Source organism: Triturus cristatus, chromosome 5_2 (assembly GCF_964204655.1).
Source record: "Triturus cristatus chromosome 5_2, aTriCri1.1, whole genome shotgun sequence".
Taxonomy (NCBI): Eukaryota; Metazoa; Chordata; class Amphibia; order Caudata; family Salamandridae; genus Triturus; species Triturus cristatus.
In genome coordinates, this window is record NC_140588.1 from 710,845,694 (window position 1) to 710,862,624 (window position 16,931).

Below are 16,931 nucleotides of genomic sequence, written 5' to 3' on the forward strand. Positions count from 1 at the left end.
GTAGAGACTTGATCTAGCCACAGATTCCTCCCGTTTTGACTATTCCCCAGGCGTCAGACAGGATCTGGAAACTTTTCTGCAGTACCTCTGTGCACCAGTAGGTAGTGCTATGCAGCTCCGCAGTAACTTCGTTCTGCTATGGAAAATGATGTAGCCTATATATGGCACCACTCAAGCGCATTGATGTCAGACTGTCCACGCCCCCCATCCCCCGCCAACCTCCACCCCCAGACACAAGGCTCCAAAAGCAAATTGGTGTAACCAGTGTGCAGAATCCTAGACTTGGGATCTTATTAAGAGATAGAGTCCAATCACAGAACAGGGACGATGGGATGGTCGGTGAGGAATCTCCAGCTAGATAGAGATTCTACCAGAAAGCACATTACTGACAGTAAATAAGTTGTTCTTCTGATAGAGACTTTTAGCAGTAGATTCCTCAGTTTTTGAATAAATAAAAAAGCAGTTCCTAATTGCAGGTGGGCTATAAAAAGCCTCAAACCAGAAAGTGCTGAAGTACTGAGGGGGCAAAATGCCCTTCTAGGCGAGCCCGACTTTCCAGACAATAGTGCTTTGTGAAAGTATGGAGGGATGCCCACGTAGCTGCCAGGCAAATGTCTAGGACAGGGACTCTGTGTGCTAACGCAAGGGTAGCAGCTTTGGCTCTAGTAGAATGAGCACACAGTCCTTCCGGGTGCGCTTTTTAGCCAGTGCATTACACATTCTAATGCAGAGCACAATTCTGTATGAAATGGACCTCTTCTATACAGTCTTGCCTTTTTCGCTCCAGCGAACCTCATAAAGAGCTGATTGTCCACCCCGTGGCCTTTTGTATGATTTATAAAGCTCAGCACTCTCTTGGGGACTAAGCGATGGACTCTCTCCTCCCAGAAGTGTGAAACGGAGTATAAAATGCCAGCGGAGTATAGAATGCCAGCAGAGTGTACATTGACCGATGTGCAATGACGTCACAACTTTTCACAGAAAGAATGTCGGATTCCTCACAACCGGTTTGTCTGGGAAGAAGGTGGTGTACAGTGGGTGGCAGAGAGGGCTTGTAGCTCACTCACAAACCCTAGAGCTGTTATGGTGAAGAGGAACACTGTCGTGAGAGGGGCAGCTGTGAAGCGCTCAAATGGAGTACACATTAGAAAGGAGATGTCTCACTATGACATGATAATGGGAGAAGGATAAAATAAATGGTGTAACCCTTTCAAAACTCGTTTAACAGGAGACTTGAACAAAAGTCAGATTCGGCAACCGAAAAAAAAAGCCAAAAGAGCAGAAAGCTACACTTTAAATGTGCCTAAGGCAAGACCATGCCGTGCTACAGACAAAACAAACAATAAAACGTCGATAACTTGGCCTAGAGGCCATTCTGCTGAGCACCACTAAGTCCCAAATTTTTCCCAACAAAGGCGTATAATGTTTTAGTTGAGGGAAGCCTGGCTGCCAAGAAACCATCAACCAACTCCGGAATAAGGTCAAAGGTGTTTGGCTGTCCTCACTCAATCTCCATGCATAAAGATGGCAGTTGGGATGGCTCGGGTGCTGAATCCTGCCCTGCTGCTGCAACAACAGGTCCTCCTAAAGGGGAGGATTGATACTAGACCCCAGGAGTTCTGGATACCATGCTCTCCGTGCCCAATCCACGCCCACTAGAATGACATGGACCTGGTCAGTACTGATCTTCTTGAGAACTCCGGGCAGGAGTATCATCGGCGGAAAGGCATACAGAAGTCCCACATTCCACCTGTGGTGGAACGCGTTTCTGAGCGAGAGACATCTTGTAAACTCCAACGTGCAGAGCGCTAACATTGCAAGTTCTCTGTGGTTAATATATCGAGCCAATGTTCTACTCATTCGTGGAAGAGACCCCAAATAACATCCAGATGTAAATCCAGATGTAAATCCCACTTGTGGGCCGCTAGGCACCGATGGCTGAGCTCGTTTTCCCTAGCACTGAATAATCCTGCCAGGTGTCTTACTGCCAGGAAAATTCCTTTGTGCTCTACCCAATTCCAGAGGTTCAAGGCCTCCTGTTACTGTGTCTGAACCACCACCCCACGCCTTGTTTGTTGGACTACCAGTTGGCAGTGGTACTGTTTGTGAGCACCTTTACCAGCCTCCCCTTGTTGGACTGGAAGGACGGCTTTCAACGCCAGGCAGTTAGCCCTCAGCTCCAGAAGGCTGATGTGGAGCTAGGACTCCGCAAGAGTCCAGAAGCCTCTGATGTCCACCTCTCCCAGATGGCCACCCCCACCTAGAAGATATGCATCGGTCACCACTGTCAGCTCTGGGTGGGAAAGGGAGAGGGGTCTACCACAGACCCAATCGCTGTACAGTAACCACCTCTGAAGCTCACTTGAAATCTCTTTAAAAATCTGAATGAGGTCAGGGAGGATCCCTTGATGTTGGGCCCACTGAGACTTCAGAATCCGCTGCACTGCCCACATATACAACCAGGCATGGTCGAACAGCAGTACGTAGGAGGCTATCATTCTCAGCAGCCTCAGAGTCGACCTCCCAGAAAGATCGGGATCTTATCCTCAATGGCCTAGACTCTTGGACTCTCTTTCCCGGGGGAAAGACTCAAAACTGAATTGTGTCCAGAATGGCTTCGATAAAAGGAAGCATCTGGGAAGGATTCAGGTGTGGCCTGGGCACATTGATAGTGAACCCTAAAAATGACAGGAGGTTTGACGTAGTCTTGAAGTGGCTGATGACTGCCTGCCATCAACAGCCAGTCGTCGAGTTAGGGGAAGACTGGCACCCTCGACCTTCAAAGATGTTCTGTCACTTCCACCATCCCTTTTATAAACACCTGAGGGGCAGTGGTGAGACCAAGAAGGAGCACAGCAAATCTGAAAATGCTCCTGTCCCACCACGTGCAGCAGGTAACGTCAGTGGACCGACAGGTCGGGTATATGGAAATGGGCATCCTGCAGGACCAATGTCACCATCCTGTCTCTAGTGCTTAAGGCATACAGCAAGTGGGCCAGTGTGATATATTTTTTCCATCCGAGGAAGGCATTGAGAGGGCGCAGGTCTAAAATAGGCCTGGGGCATCTGTCCTTAACGGGCACCAGGAAGTAGCAGGAGTAACAACCAAAATTCCAATTCTGACACAGGCACCCTCTAGATAGCCCCTTTGGCCATAAGGGCTTGCACTTTCTGCTGCAAAATAGAAAGATGGTCCTCCTCAGTCAATGAATCAATCTATCAAGATTCTCTTTTTTCGGCTGTGAACAGCCATCAAAGCCTGCAAGACGTGCACAATTAGCGATAAAATACAAGTGCTTAAACATGCAAGTAGAATACGTAAAATGATCAGGTTTGGGATATTAATGACCAACAATCAGGATAAAAACAGGTTGGGGATGAATAAAACCCAAATTAAAACAGAGTCAAGTACAGATTTATCAATGCCCTGAAATTAATCCAAAATCACTGACCTCCTGGAGTGGACTGAGGCTTTAAGAAACAGAATCACATGACCACATGTTTCGTCATCTCATAATGCAAATAAAAAATAATACGCTTGCATACTAAGCCGTAGATTCCTAAACTTCAAAAATGGTATGAAGAATTTTTTGGTAACATTTTCTAGCATTCACAGAAGAAGAGGAAATGTTCCACAGCTTGTTTATGCAAATTAGTACATGGGCATTCTCTTGAGCATGGGTACTCACAAACATTTTCCCAGGGGCCACAAAGTTTGGTCTATGATGTGACAGAGGGCCGCACTGATGCCAGCAGGGGGTGTAAAGTGGGAGTAGGGAAAGCAAAGCATGTATATCTAGTAGCTGTCCTTAAAAATTAAGGTGTTCCTATAGTGAAGGGCCTAGTTACTTCCTTTCCCTAACTGCAATAAACCTTTAAATAGGTGTTTGCTGTATATTTAAATTTTCTTTCCATGTTAGTGCGGAGTTAAGTACACAGTAGCCCAGTGCTGCTGCTGCCCAGGGGGCCACATGTAAAGGTCAGGAGGGCCGCATGCGGCCCCGGGCCGTATTTTGAGTATCACTGCTGTAGAGTCAAGCGGTTAGTGTCCAGCCGGAAAACAAGGTAAATATTTCATAATACCAGCCCGGAAACTGAACAAAAAAAGACTATACCCACCTCTTATTAGTGTTCTGCAGGTAGTTGGTAGAGATAGCCCCGGGATAAAGATATGAATAATGCTTAACAATTGATTTGTGTCTTCCAGCCCTCATCCTCTCTTCTTTGGCTCTTTCTAGCAGCAAGACTTGCACCTGCTTTGAAACAGTGGCTGCCCGCGACATTTTATCTAAAACCATATCAGCCAATCCAATGGCTTCCAGAGACTTTTTGACGTACGCTAATCAGGGGATCAAAAGACCCTTATCGCAAGCCGAACAGTCTAAAACTATCTCTCTAGTTGATTTTGCTTCTTCTGAGCTCCAGATAGAAAGCCACAAGAGGACTGGCCGGCTACAGATAAAGTCGATAAAAAAGTCTAAGCCTAGTTCATTGTGGCAAATGAAAATGGAGGTGGACACGGAGGCTGACAGTACTCTCCAACAAAATCGATTTTCCTCCCTTTGGAGGGTAGGCGAGCCACCCAGGCCCCATATGCCTGCCCCATAAGTTGCTATAGGGACGCATTGTGCCGAATATATTTGTAAGAGGGGTGAGAGAACCCACTCTCCCTTGGGTGATGGGAGACTAAGCAGTGAGTCAACAGCCCTGGAAAACTTGGTCCTACTTTGTGCAATATGCGCAAAACATGTCCCAGAGGAACTGAAAGTAACCCCCAGGTAAAAGAAGGAGCTGGTGTTTAATAGCACTTTCTTACCCACCGTAACAGTTGAGGGTCGCACGTGTTTTGGACCACAAGTCATTATAAAGACTTAGTAAAATTAGTTGATAAATCCAGATTGGCCATGACATTGACAAAGGAGAGAACTAGATGATGCAAGGCTTTGGGGGTGCAAGCAATTAAAACTGCTTTATCCGCATACAGTATTGCTGGTGTGGGGGCACCATTCACCATGGGCATGTCTGTGGTGCACTTACTAAGCTCCTTACTACTATCATTTATGTACAAAATAAAAAGAAGTGGGGCTAAAACACACCCCTGGGGAACCACCAACTGATACTAAATTCATCAGTGACTTCTCCTTTGTTCCCAAACCTGATTTGGGTCTTAGTGTCAATATGCAAGGAGACCAACAAGTGGAATAGGGATGGATCCATTGGCAGGTTAATGATTGCCACAGCCTAGCGCAATTAACACAATCAAAGGCCATTGTCAGATCAATAATGGCTTGATATAGAGCAGACTGCTTGGCTACTGTATATTTCCCAATGATCAGGTTTAAGTTGAGGCATCGATCGATTGTCCCTATTACACTTCGGAATCCATATTGACATTTATTTAACACGTTATTTTCAGTGACCAAATCTACTACCCTATTATACAGGACTCTGCCTAAAATTTTGGCTGGTAAATCTAACAAGGAATCCTCAGTCAGTAATTGGGAGATGGTGGAAGGTGCGGCAGCTTGCATAGGAATTGGAGGGCATAGCCCTTCTGAACAATTGGCAGCACTCCGCAAGAATCGTCGAATCCTGCTTCCCACCGAGTGGCCGTGCTACACTAAGGGCACACTATAGGGGTTTCGCTGGTGGGGGTTGCAAGGGAGGGGTAGAGGACTGGGTGGCCCGTTGACCTTGGCTGTGGAAGTAGTCGGCACCACAGTTGCAACCGCGAAACTGCTGGGGCTATGCCTGGGTTGGATTGGTATGAGGAACTGCTGTAGAAACAGCAAAAGGAGCAGTAGGGCTGATACGGCTGGTGAGGCGGGGCAGATAAGCCCATAAGAGTGCCATGCCCCTCCTCTCCTTGAACCACTCAAAAGTAGAGTCTCCTATGTCCCCAAATACGCAAGCCCCATTGAACAGCATGTCCGTGAGGGACGACTGAACATAGGCAGAAAAAACTGTGGACTGCAGACAGGCGTGGCAGCGAATAGCCACACTGATGCCGATGACTCACCTGATTGAATCAGTGGTGTCCAAGCCATAAGCAACAATGCACTGTGAACATGGCAGCATCTCAGCTGTCCTAAGTGGCCTGGGTAAGGACCGGTCAAAGATCCTCAGGGACACCTGGGAGGACTTGAGGCATTGACTCCCGAAGGGCCTAGGAGTAGCGCCCAGCAGGCAGCTGGTATTCACTGGCCTGAGCGCTATGCTGGTGGATGAAAATACTTATTTGCCAAATGTTTTGACTCTCTACCACACTTTCGGGTGAGGGTGCTAACAGAAAAGTGTGGGATTACCTAGGGTGGGGCAATGACATTGTGCAGTTTGACAGTTGACTAGTGATAAGAGCGAGGTTTGGCCCATGCCTACAATAAGGTGTTTGTTAGGGTATAATTAAATGTCAGAAGGTGCTCAGAAGAGGTTTGCCACGGTTGGAGAACTTCTGTCAATACATTAGTCTTTACCTCCCTGAGCAGGTGGCGCTGGAAGCGGCTTCCTAAGTGCCTGGTCCAGGGGGTGAGAGAAAGCCTTTTTCAAGGGAGGTATTGAGATCACTACCCTCCTGCAAGTTATTATACCACTGGTTGTCTTAGCAGGGCTCTGCAACAGAGTCATAATCGTTAATCAAGTGAATATAGAGTATGATGCTTTCCCTGCGGAGGAAGAAGAGCAAGCGGTGCCTCAACGGTCATTGGGCATGGAATCGAGTGAGGTCAGGCCGGCACAGTCTCGGAATCGGACATTACTGTGGGCACCTCTTCGTCCAGCATCAATGGATTAAGTACCAGTGTCAAAGTCTAAGGGATGGCGTGGACCGTGGTGCCAGAGGCAGGGTTCAGACTCAAGCCAGAGGCATTTTGACAGGCTCAGAGGGCCTAACTGGTGCTAAGAGTGAACCTTCCGGTGGTACTTCAGGAGGAGGAGCTCTGAGCTGCAAAGAGCCAGAGCATGGCAGCGTGGAACTGTTCAATTTGTTGTGGAGTGGCAGATGCCCTGAAACTCGGGTTGTACTGGAACCAGTTGCAGGATAAGCCCTGAAGTCGGCCGACTCCGGGAGCGAGATCCATGGAGTTGCTCCATTGCAAATGAAAGTGGCACAAGCGGGCTCAGTATTGTTTTTATTTCTTATGTGTAAAATAAAAAATAAAAAATTTAAACTCACCGGATGATTTGGCTCATGGCGAAGATCGGCCTCGGGAGTGGCTTCGGCAACTCCTAGAGCAGGAATGGGACCAAACCTTGGACTTCGCCTGTGACTTAGAATGGCCTAGGTGAGGAGTCTTATGCTCAGCAATGTAAAGTTTTGCCTCTTGGTCCCAGATGGACTTCAGGTTCATTGACGTGCAGTCACTGCAGGCCTTCAAGTTGGGACTCAATCTCAGGCACCACAGGTACACATGATGGTGGTTGTCACAGACATCTGCTTGCAACAATCCCCACAGGGTTGTTGTAGGATGTGACATCCCTTGCATGCTGTACAATATTTGGAGACTGTTGAGGAAAAGTGTCTCAGAGATGGGAGAGCTCCAAATCAGCATCCTGTAGTGTAGGAAGAAAGGGACCGTCGTCAGCGCAGGAGTGGGTCCTACATAGGCTCTGCAAGTCCTTTCCACGGAAGAACGTCATCAGTGTGGAGCCGCATTGTGCCACCTACCGGCACGAAGAAGTACTGCTGAAAGTCTTCCGGATCCAGTCCGATGCCTAGGTAATATTCAATAGGTGAGGAATATTTGGCTAGAAGTCTCTATCAGAATTTATATTTAAAAAAGCACATACATGTATACAAACTATTGTGCAATAAATAGGCTGGGTCTAACCACTGCACTATACAAATACCACACACCCGCATACACTTTACTTTCACTCTTAGAAACCAGCTAGCCCTCTATTCACACATGGACTGTATCGTTGCATTTAAACTCTACTGCTTTTCCGCTAGGTCTTCGCTATTCAAATACATAAAGGTACATGGAAAAAAAGCTACAACTAACTAGGTACTTACCTTCTGAGACATTTTTTTTGACAGATGACAGCAACTTTATGAACCTTACAGATATGCTCATGACTGGATCTAGAAAGTATTTTAGCACCCTAAATGTGATCCATGTGTAGCTAAAGTAACTTTACTCACAAAGGCGCAAACGTTTTACAAATGTGACAGGTCCATAAATGTGCTACATAATGTCACTTCTCCTTAATTTCCTTTAAACAAAGACGCCATAAATGAGAGACAGCTGGCTCAGGTTATAGAATGAAAAAAATTGAAATAATATTTTTTTTAAACTTCAGAAAAGGAGAGGGGATGAATAATTTGCGTGAAGCTAAAAGCATTCATTAAAACTATGTTGTTGCAGATATGTAAAGGCTACTGACTCCATCCTACAGATCCTCATCTTTAGAAGACCCCTTTAGCAGTACTACCAAAAAAATGTAGAGGGTCCAATCACAAAATCAGAGTGGCAAGCCCATTACAATAAATATCACACTCAAAATTACCATCAGTTTTAGAATCACAATTGAGGAGACGGTGCTTGGCGAAAGTACCCATTGACAAACAAGTTACCCCTTGGCAAATATCCAAGGTTTTAACATCTTTTACTGGCTGCCCATGAATGAGTGTTTAACCCAACAAAAAGATATTTTATATTTTACTTCATAGAAAAACAACATGCAAAGGACAATCTCTCTCAAAGATGTCTTCTCAGATTCAGTCTGACCCTTTTTGGCACCAGGGAACCTAACACAAAGATGGGTATCAGGTGCATATTTTTTTTAGTGAGTTGTAACGAATCTCAAAGTGGGCCCAACCTATGGAAAAAAGTCTTAGCTTTAGGTAGATAATGATGATGACGTATGTAAAATTCATAAACTAGGTTTGGCAGAAAGGGAGAGTTTACTCTAATTACCATATCAGAAGAAAAATAGTAAAGGGATGGTCAGTGCAACGCACTAGCAATTCCCAATCTCTGTGGCTGAGACAAGTGCAGTAAAAAGATATGTATTGCACTGAGAACAGGAATGCATGGGGTCAAATGAACAGCTTACCCAAACAAGCATTTGCAATGCAATCGGTCTCGCCTTTGGGACCTTATATGTATTTAGCTATACAGCACATTATCCTGGGCGCTGAAACATCTACTGTTCTTTAATATGGAGAGAAAAGTAAGCACCAAACTGTGCGACACACCAGGTATGGGAACACATGGAGAGTAAGATTGACTTTCAGCATGAAATGGTATAGTCCAAAGCTCTGTTTTTAATATGAAATCAGGGTCTTTGGTGGTCATATCACTGAAAATACAAGATTTGAAAAAATATTATTGTCTATGGACTAGAATCTAAAGTGATTCTGGTATTTTACTGACCTCTGTTGGTCGTTCTCCATCAAGAAAGTTTAATAGAGGCAGTTGCCAGAAAGAAAAAAAAAAGAAAGTCCCTCAGCAGAAAGCAATTCTATCAAGACAGTTAAATAGAGGCACTTGAACAGAAAAGAAAGTCCCTAAGCAGAAGCAGACAAGTCCTAGGGCTGATCTCCAGAGCCCACAAAGTACATACACATATAAGTATATAATAAGTATATACTAAAGTATATACAAGAGGTCATCTATGGACTGGAATCTAAAGTGATTCTGGTACTGACCTCTGTTGGTCGTTTTCTATCAAGAAAGTTAAATAGAGGCAGTTGCCCGAAAATTTTTAAAAAGTAAGTCCCTCAGCAGAAAGCAATTCAGGGATTTTACTGACCTCTGCTGGTCGTTTTCTATCAAGACAGTTAAATAGAGGCGGTTGAACAGAAAAGAAAGTCCCTAAGCGGAAGCAGACAAGTTTTAGGGCTGATCTCCAGGGCCCACAAAGTACATACACATACAAGCATTAGCAAAGCCAATAGGTATCGCCTTTTGGATCTTATACGTTTTTAGTGAAGCATCTGATTATCCCATGTGCTACAACATTTACTGTTAGCTCTCGTGTCACTGGTGATGGGTTAGACACACCTAAGCTTGTGTTTCTATTGTATTTATAGTTCATTGGAAATGCAATTCATGCCTCTATTGGTTAAGTTTGTAATGGAAAATAATAAATATTTTGGTGAAAAAAAAAATACATATTGTGTCCCTGTTTAGTCACAATTACATAAGGAATGGCGTCTTACACTAAACCATGGGAGATCTGGAGATAATTGGAAAGATTATCGGAGTGAAGAAGATTGCAAGATCTGACAAGTTCTGAAGCACATATTGTTTTTGAACAAACACTCTGGTGCACAAATCGTAACGCACTTACATGCCATACCATCTTGTCGCTCACAAAGAAGCGTGCTTATGCTAGAGTTCTACCAACCTGCAGGGACCACAGGGCATGTGGGCATGCCCCAGAGCAGTCAGTGAGTTTGCAGTGGAGATGGAAATTCTGGCGGCGCCACAACCTCCCACCACTTCAGAGCTACATGGTACAGTTACAGCACAGCAACTTGATAACAAGATGCTCGCTGTTTTAAATGAGGCTCTAGGACCTAACCAGGTGGGCCTTGAGCACTATAGAGAACCACACCAAAAAACAGCCTGTAATGGCACCCGTCACTGGTGCCTGCCCACCTACAAAGCCAACCCAAGTACTGAAAGATACATAACTACTGAAAGATTTAAGGGCCTGATGTACCAAAGTGTATTTCCATTTCTGTGTCAATGGGGAAACACAATCAGTCCATTTTTTTTCTGCAGTGCTCTGGTAGCTATAACCTAATTGAACTATTGGGTTGCAGCTGACTTCAAACCTTTGCAGAAGGCAAGTGAACATTGCTAGACTTCAACACAGCGCAACCCAGTTGAATATTTTTTTAAAAAAGCAAATGGGTTTCTACGCACAGGCAAGGTTACTGCAAATTGGCACCTCACTTTCCTATGTGCCTAGCTTAAAGTTTGGACATTGCTTGACGCAAAGTGGTACCCTTGGACCTGCACAATAATGATGTGCCTGTCTGCACTGTTAATGCAGGTGAGTGTGGATGCAACAGAACGGGTGGTCTATAAGGGCCTGTTTAGAGAATCTGAAGCTTAAAGTCTCTAAGGGTTAGGTTAGTATCACTGTTAGGTTAGGGCTTCTAATGCCTTCTGAGGGTAAGCAGCTGGCGACTTATGGTGGTTAGAGAGCTGGAGGCGGTTGGCTGTGAAAAGGCAGATTCCATTCTAGGATTGTCTGCGGTTTGGCTGGAGGTGTCTCAGGACTAATCATGGCTGGCACAGATATAGGCCGGATTCCTAAGGGGTGGCTGAGATAATGAAGGAGCCAGATAAGAAAGTCCCTGCAAGACGGTCTATGATGGTGAGCTGAAGAGGACTGGGTTCAGGCTGAGGGAGACTCTCGGGCCAGCAGACAACTACACAGCATGACTGTTTGCTCAGGAAGGGAGACAGAAGATCTGAGGATGACAGAGAACCAATGTACTTGCGTCTGCCCTCACCCTGCCACCTGCACATTTTGCTGGAGGCAAGAAGACATGGAGTATATGCACATGGAGGGGAGGAATGGCTCCATAGAGGCCCATTTGCCCAATATGCTTGCTAACAATGTTGGGGTTGACTTCAGGGGTACAGGCTAGCTTGAGGTACTGCTCTCTACACTATATTATTTGTCACACTTTAAATCTAATATGTAGAAAGCAGTGGTGTGCGCATGTTTAAACTGCCCTCTGAATTTAGCCATGAAAAAATAACCCACAAATTCTGAAGCTCTCTGCTGGTTATGTTTAATGTCTACCATTAACGTTACCAGGTTATGTAACATGAGGGCGCCCTTTCACTTTCCCATTTTGCTCAAAGTAGAAAGGGGAATATGAAAATGTGATATCCATTGGTGTAGGGTGTATGGAAGGGGTAGTGGTGTGGTGTACTATTTGTTTTATGGGGAAAATATACTCCTTGCAGCTTATCTATGGAACACCCAATTGGGATATGGAGACTAGATAACAAAATATTTGGGGAGGGCAGCGTTTGCACTGTGCATGTGCAAAAGTGGAGAGAGAGGGTACAGTGTTCTTTGGACCTCTAAGTGGAAGGTTGAGTGTAGGCATAAATTGATTTCCATCATTTGGAAAGGGGCTGTATCTGTAGCGCAGAGGGAGCATGTGGAGTGACCAAAGAGTGCCAAAGCGTATGTCATGATTAAGGGGATCAGAAGGGCGAAGTAGTGAAGGAAAGTGTCTGGACAGCCGAAGAACAAAAGGGAATCTAAAAAGGGGTGGGTTTTTAGATAGTCTTTACAGGGGGTTTTATGATATCTCCATGCGGAGTGTCTCCAGTAGTTGTCTGAATTATCATGCGCTGCGAGGCTTCAGGTTAAGTAAGTTATCAGCCCTGGGGTGCAGGTCCTAATTGCAGGGTGGAGGTGTGGAGTGACATACTACCATTGTAGAGGAGCAAACTCAATCCCTTTGATGCCAAGGGATCTCTTTCGTGATCATGCACTGCGGAAACGTACACCCCCACCCTAACTCAAGACTGTTTATGATTAAGACTCACAGTTTTCCATTTTTACACATAGATCTGTCTGCTTTTATCTTTAAAAGTGGAAAAATACTTCAAATCAGGCTTCTTATAAGTGTCTTTCCGTGTTCGTTCAGGAATTCCAGGTCAACAGCTGAGCAAATACACAGAATGGGGAACTTTAAAAACGGGATGGAATCTCGTAAAATATTGGCCTATATTAACATACATTTCTAGTATGTGCGTGTGTTGGTATGCTATATTTGGCTGCTTAGTTTGCTAATACACAACAATTATCAGAGTATGAGTGTGCGTTTATCAGTTAAATAAATGTGGAAATGTCCAATCTTATAACCTCATTTGTTCACAAAACACAAAATGAAAGTGAAAAAATACCAATAATACCAATAAGACTGCCCCCAAAAAATACGGATAAATACAGACAAATGTTAAAAAAAAATGCCATAAACCCAGGACCCCTATTCAAGATGCATAATTATAGAGTGGCATTGTGTGGACTTCTTGTTTTTTTAGATTCCCCCACGGCAACCACTCAAGATTTCAAAAAGGAGCACATTTTTAGTTTTAACATTTCTACTGAAGACACAGTACAGTTATTTACTCTTGCACTGTTGAATATGCATTATAAGGTCAGAATGCATTCTTTAGGTCACTGGTGTGATGCATTTTCTGATGGATTTCAAGACGGGAAGGGAAGCAGCTATATTATGACTTGTTATTACAAAAAAACACCTCGATTCCCGGGGCTGGGGGATTGTTTAACTATTATAAAAGCGTGTTTTATACAAAGTCTTTATCCAAAGTACTTTACATAGACTATACGTGTGTGAGCTTGTTAACGTGGTGATTGCACTAAATGAAAGGCAACGTTTACCAAGCCAGATCTGGCCTAAGCAGTACCGAAGTAGTTAAGTGCCTAAGGCACCGAGCTCTAGTACATGCCCACAATCAAAGCTAAAATCCAAAAGATGAGGGGGAAGAGAAATCCGTTATGTGTAAAGTGACCAGACGTCCATAATTAGCCTTGACAGTCTGTTTTTCATGGACTGTGCCGTTGTCCGGACACGTTTTGCAAAAATAAATAAATGTTCAGATTTAAAGAGAGGTGGGTTAGCACCCACACTTTAACCCCTTCGATGCTGCGCAGATTCCGCCGCTGTGCTGACGGAATCTTGCGCGGGTGTGGTCATGACGGAATGGTTCCGTCATGAGCACAGCTCAACCGTGGGTCATGACGGAACCATTCCGTCATGAGCACCGAAGGGGTTAATAGTGCTGTGCAGGCACGTGTGTGGATCTGCAGCTCTACATGCCAAGAACAGATGCATACTGGTACGTAGCATTTTCCGCTCGAGGCATATGAGCTTCAGATCACACACACATAGATTGTAAAGCAGTACCCATCCTTAGCGGTGACCACCAGTACCTGTTGCAGTAGTTTGAAATAGTGTTTTGAGTACAGCCTGGCCCACACTAGCTTGTTGTTTTGTTTGCACATCCACAGAATAGTGTTTTGTGAATGTGTGCGGTGTAGACCATGTAGCTGCTTTGCAGATGTCATGTAAGGGAATGTTCCCTAAAAATGCCATTGAAGCCCCTATCTTTCGTGTTGAGTGGGCTTTAGGAGGAACAGATAAAGTACGTTTTGCTTTGTGATAGCAAATTTGTATGCATTTAACAATCCATCTAGCTATCCCGGACTTCGATATGGGGTTGCCTTTGTGTGGTGGTGAAAATGACACAAAAAGTTGTTTGGTCTTACGAAAAGGTTGTGTTCTTTCAATGTAATAGAGCAATGCTCTTTTGACATTTGGGTATGAAGCGCTCTTTCCGCGACTGTCTGTGGCTGCGAGAAGAACACTGGCAACTCTACAGACTGATTGAGGTGGAAAGGAGAAATGACTTTAGGGAGGAATTTTGGATTGGTTCTGAGAACATCCTTATTGTGATGGATTTGTAGGAAAGGTTCCTGAATAGTTAGCGCTTGCAGTTCACTAACTCTTCTAAGAGAAGTGAAAGCAACTTTCCATGTTAGAAATCGGAGCTCACATTTATGCAGAGGTTCAAAGGGAGGACGCATTAGTCTTGTGAGAACGATGTTTGAGCCTGGTTCCATTGGCATGCTAAGCACTCCTGGAGAGGACGCATGTAGAGTCTTGCATGAGGTACTATGAGTATGCAAGAGGCAATCATCCCTATTAGCTGCATGAACACTCGTGCTGGGAGACGTCACTTGAGTCAGACGACACCAGTCTGAGTTGGAGATTAGAATGGGGATGGTACCACCGGCATCATAGGGTGCCTCATCATTGGGACAGGCAAGGGGAAGGTTGAGGTGATACAGCCGGCACTGGTCTAGATCTATCTGTGGATCCAGGGGGCCGACTAGCACTGGGGGCTCACCGGTCAGCAGGGAACCAATAGGGGCTCCTCCCAAACCCACGGGGCCCGAAGGCATGTCAGCAGGGACGGGCTGCCCAAATATGAAGTGCATGGCCTCAGAAAACTTTCGAAGTTGGGGAGGGGTCACTGGCTTCCAGAAGCTTGGGGAGGCGCAGTGCCAGTCCAGGTGACAATGCTCCCTCTAGCGTCTGAAGACCTTGACAGACGGGGCGAAGTTGAAGACCTCTCCGACTTCTTGTTCTTCTCTTTCTTGTGAGATTTACTCAAACGCCTGGACAACTTTGAGTGCGATGAAGATCTTGGGCTCTGAGACTGATCCCAGGACCATCCTCTTGGCCGGTGCATGTCGAGCAGCAAGGAGCTTTAGGGACCCCTACCTCAAGGCCTTGTGGTGCATGGGGTGGCAATCGGTGAAGGTTTTCATGTCACGGTCGAGCTCCAGGCACCAGATGCAAACAAGGTAAGAGTCGGTCACGCACATTTGTCGATGATACGCATCACAGGGCTTGAAGCCACCCTTCCTCATGGACATCCCTGTCACAAAAGTAGAAGATTTCTGAAAAAAGACTTTGACAAAAGTAAAACAAAAAAAATCAGTTAGAAATGGACTCTGGGTCTGCGCTGACTGGTGTGGAAAGAAAAGAACTGACGTCAGCGTACTATATAGGCAGCGCGCACGTCGCTTCCTTTGCAGACGAAGCCATGCAGAGCCAAACAGCACCACCTACTGGTGCGCGGGGGTACTGCTTGAGAAACATTTCTGGATCCAGCCTGATGCCTGGGGATAAGTCTCTATCAGATCTACATATTTATTATAAGAAATTCTCAAAGTCCTTAACATTTTTATAGTTGCAGGGTTCATCTTTAAGTGGAATATTTGCACTATAATTGACCTATGGTGCCTTCCTTTCCTTGGTCTTTGCTTCGCATTTTAATTTCTAAAATGCACTTTAGCGTTTTGTACACTATTATGAGTTTTTATTGCATCTTAACTTTTCTTCCTTTCCTTCATAGTTTTAGTGCCTGTAATATGTATGTGTGCAAAAAAAGAGCTGGCCATGGATTTGTGATCCAATGCGAGAAAATTGTAATTACACGAAAATTATGTGACGTCTACGTAAAGTTGTATGAGGTTTTAATACTTCTACATGCATTGTAACATGGTTTTAAGGTTTGTTTTGCCTTATTGGCATAAGAGCAAACATAAATATATAAACCAATCCTTCTTGGTGGAGTGAGATCACTTCCTGTAATGTTATCTTGAAATGGATTGTTTCAAGGAATGTATTTAAGATTTGTAGATCCTAGATTTGGCGCAGTGTGCTGTTCTTTGGTATCAGTAAGTACAATTAGTACACCTACTGATCTCTCTGATATAAGTGAACTTCCTCTATTGCACCTTTGATGAGTAAGGCACAAATTTATTCGAGCAACAACAAAACATGTTAAGCTCTTGTGATTTCGTGAAGCCATATTTGGAGATAGGAGTGAGAACTCAACACAACCGCTATGCTTCATTGTGGACAATCCCCACTTGTCTGTGCACGTGGCATGCATTAGGTAAATCAAATACCTCACCCAACCCAGGACTGTTGTTTTGTGTTGAGGAAGATGTAGTTAAGTGCCCCTTTTTGACATGGTTACCCCACTTTTTGCCTCAGTACCAGTCTTCCTTCTCTAAACTGTACCCCTGTATCACAGCTTGCACTACTTAAGGCTCCATGTAAGTCCCTTTTAATTGGTAACCCTGGTACCTAGGACATTTGAACTAAAGAGGGTTTCTTAGGGCTGAAGAACGAATTGTACCACCCTAAGGAACCCCTCACCAAGCTCATGCAAACTGTCATTGCAGCCTGCGTGTCTTGGTGCAGAGAAAAACGCAGAGTCAACATCTCACACATACCTGTGTGCCATGCCTACCCAGCACTGCATGTGGTATAGGTAAGTCACACCTACAGCAGGCCCAACAGCCCTATGGCAGGGCGTACTATAGCCATGAGTGGGCATATCTGCATG

General features: G+C 44.9%; 1 protein-coding gene across 1 annotated transcript in view; it reads right to left on the minus strand.

Moving 5' to 3' along the window:
• The window catches only part of ZNF711 (ZFX family zinc finger ZNF711), a 207,113-nt gene that overhangs the window by 42,639 nt on the left and 147,543 nt on the right, over positions 1-16,931 (minus strand). The gene's annotated exons all lie outside the window — the stretch shown is intronic.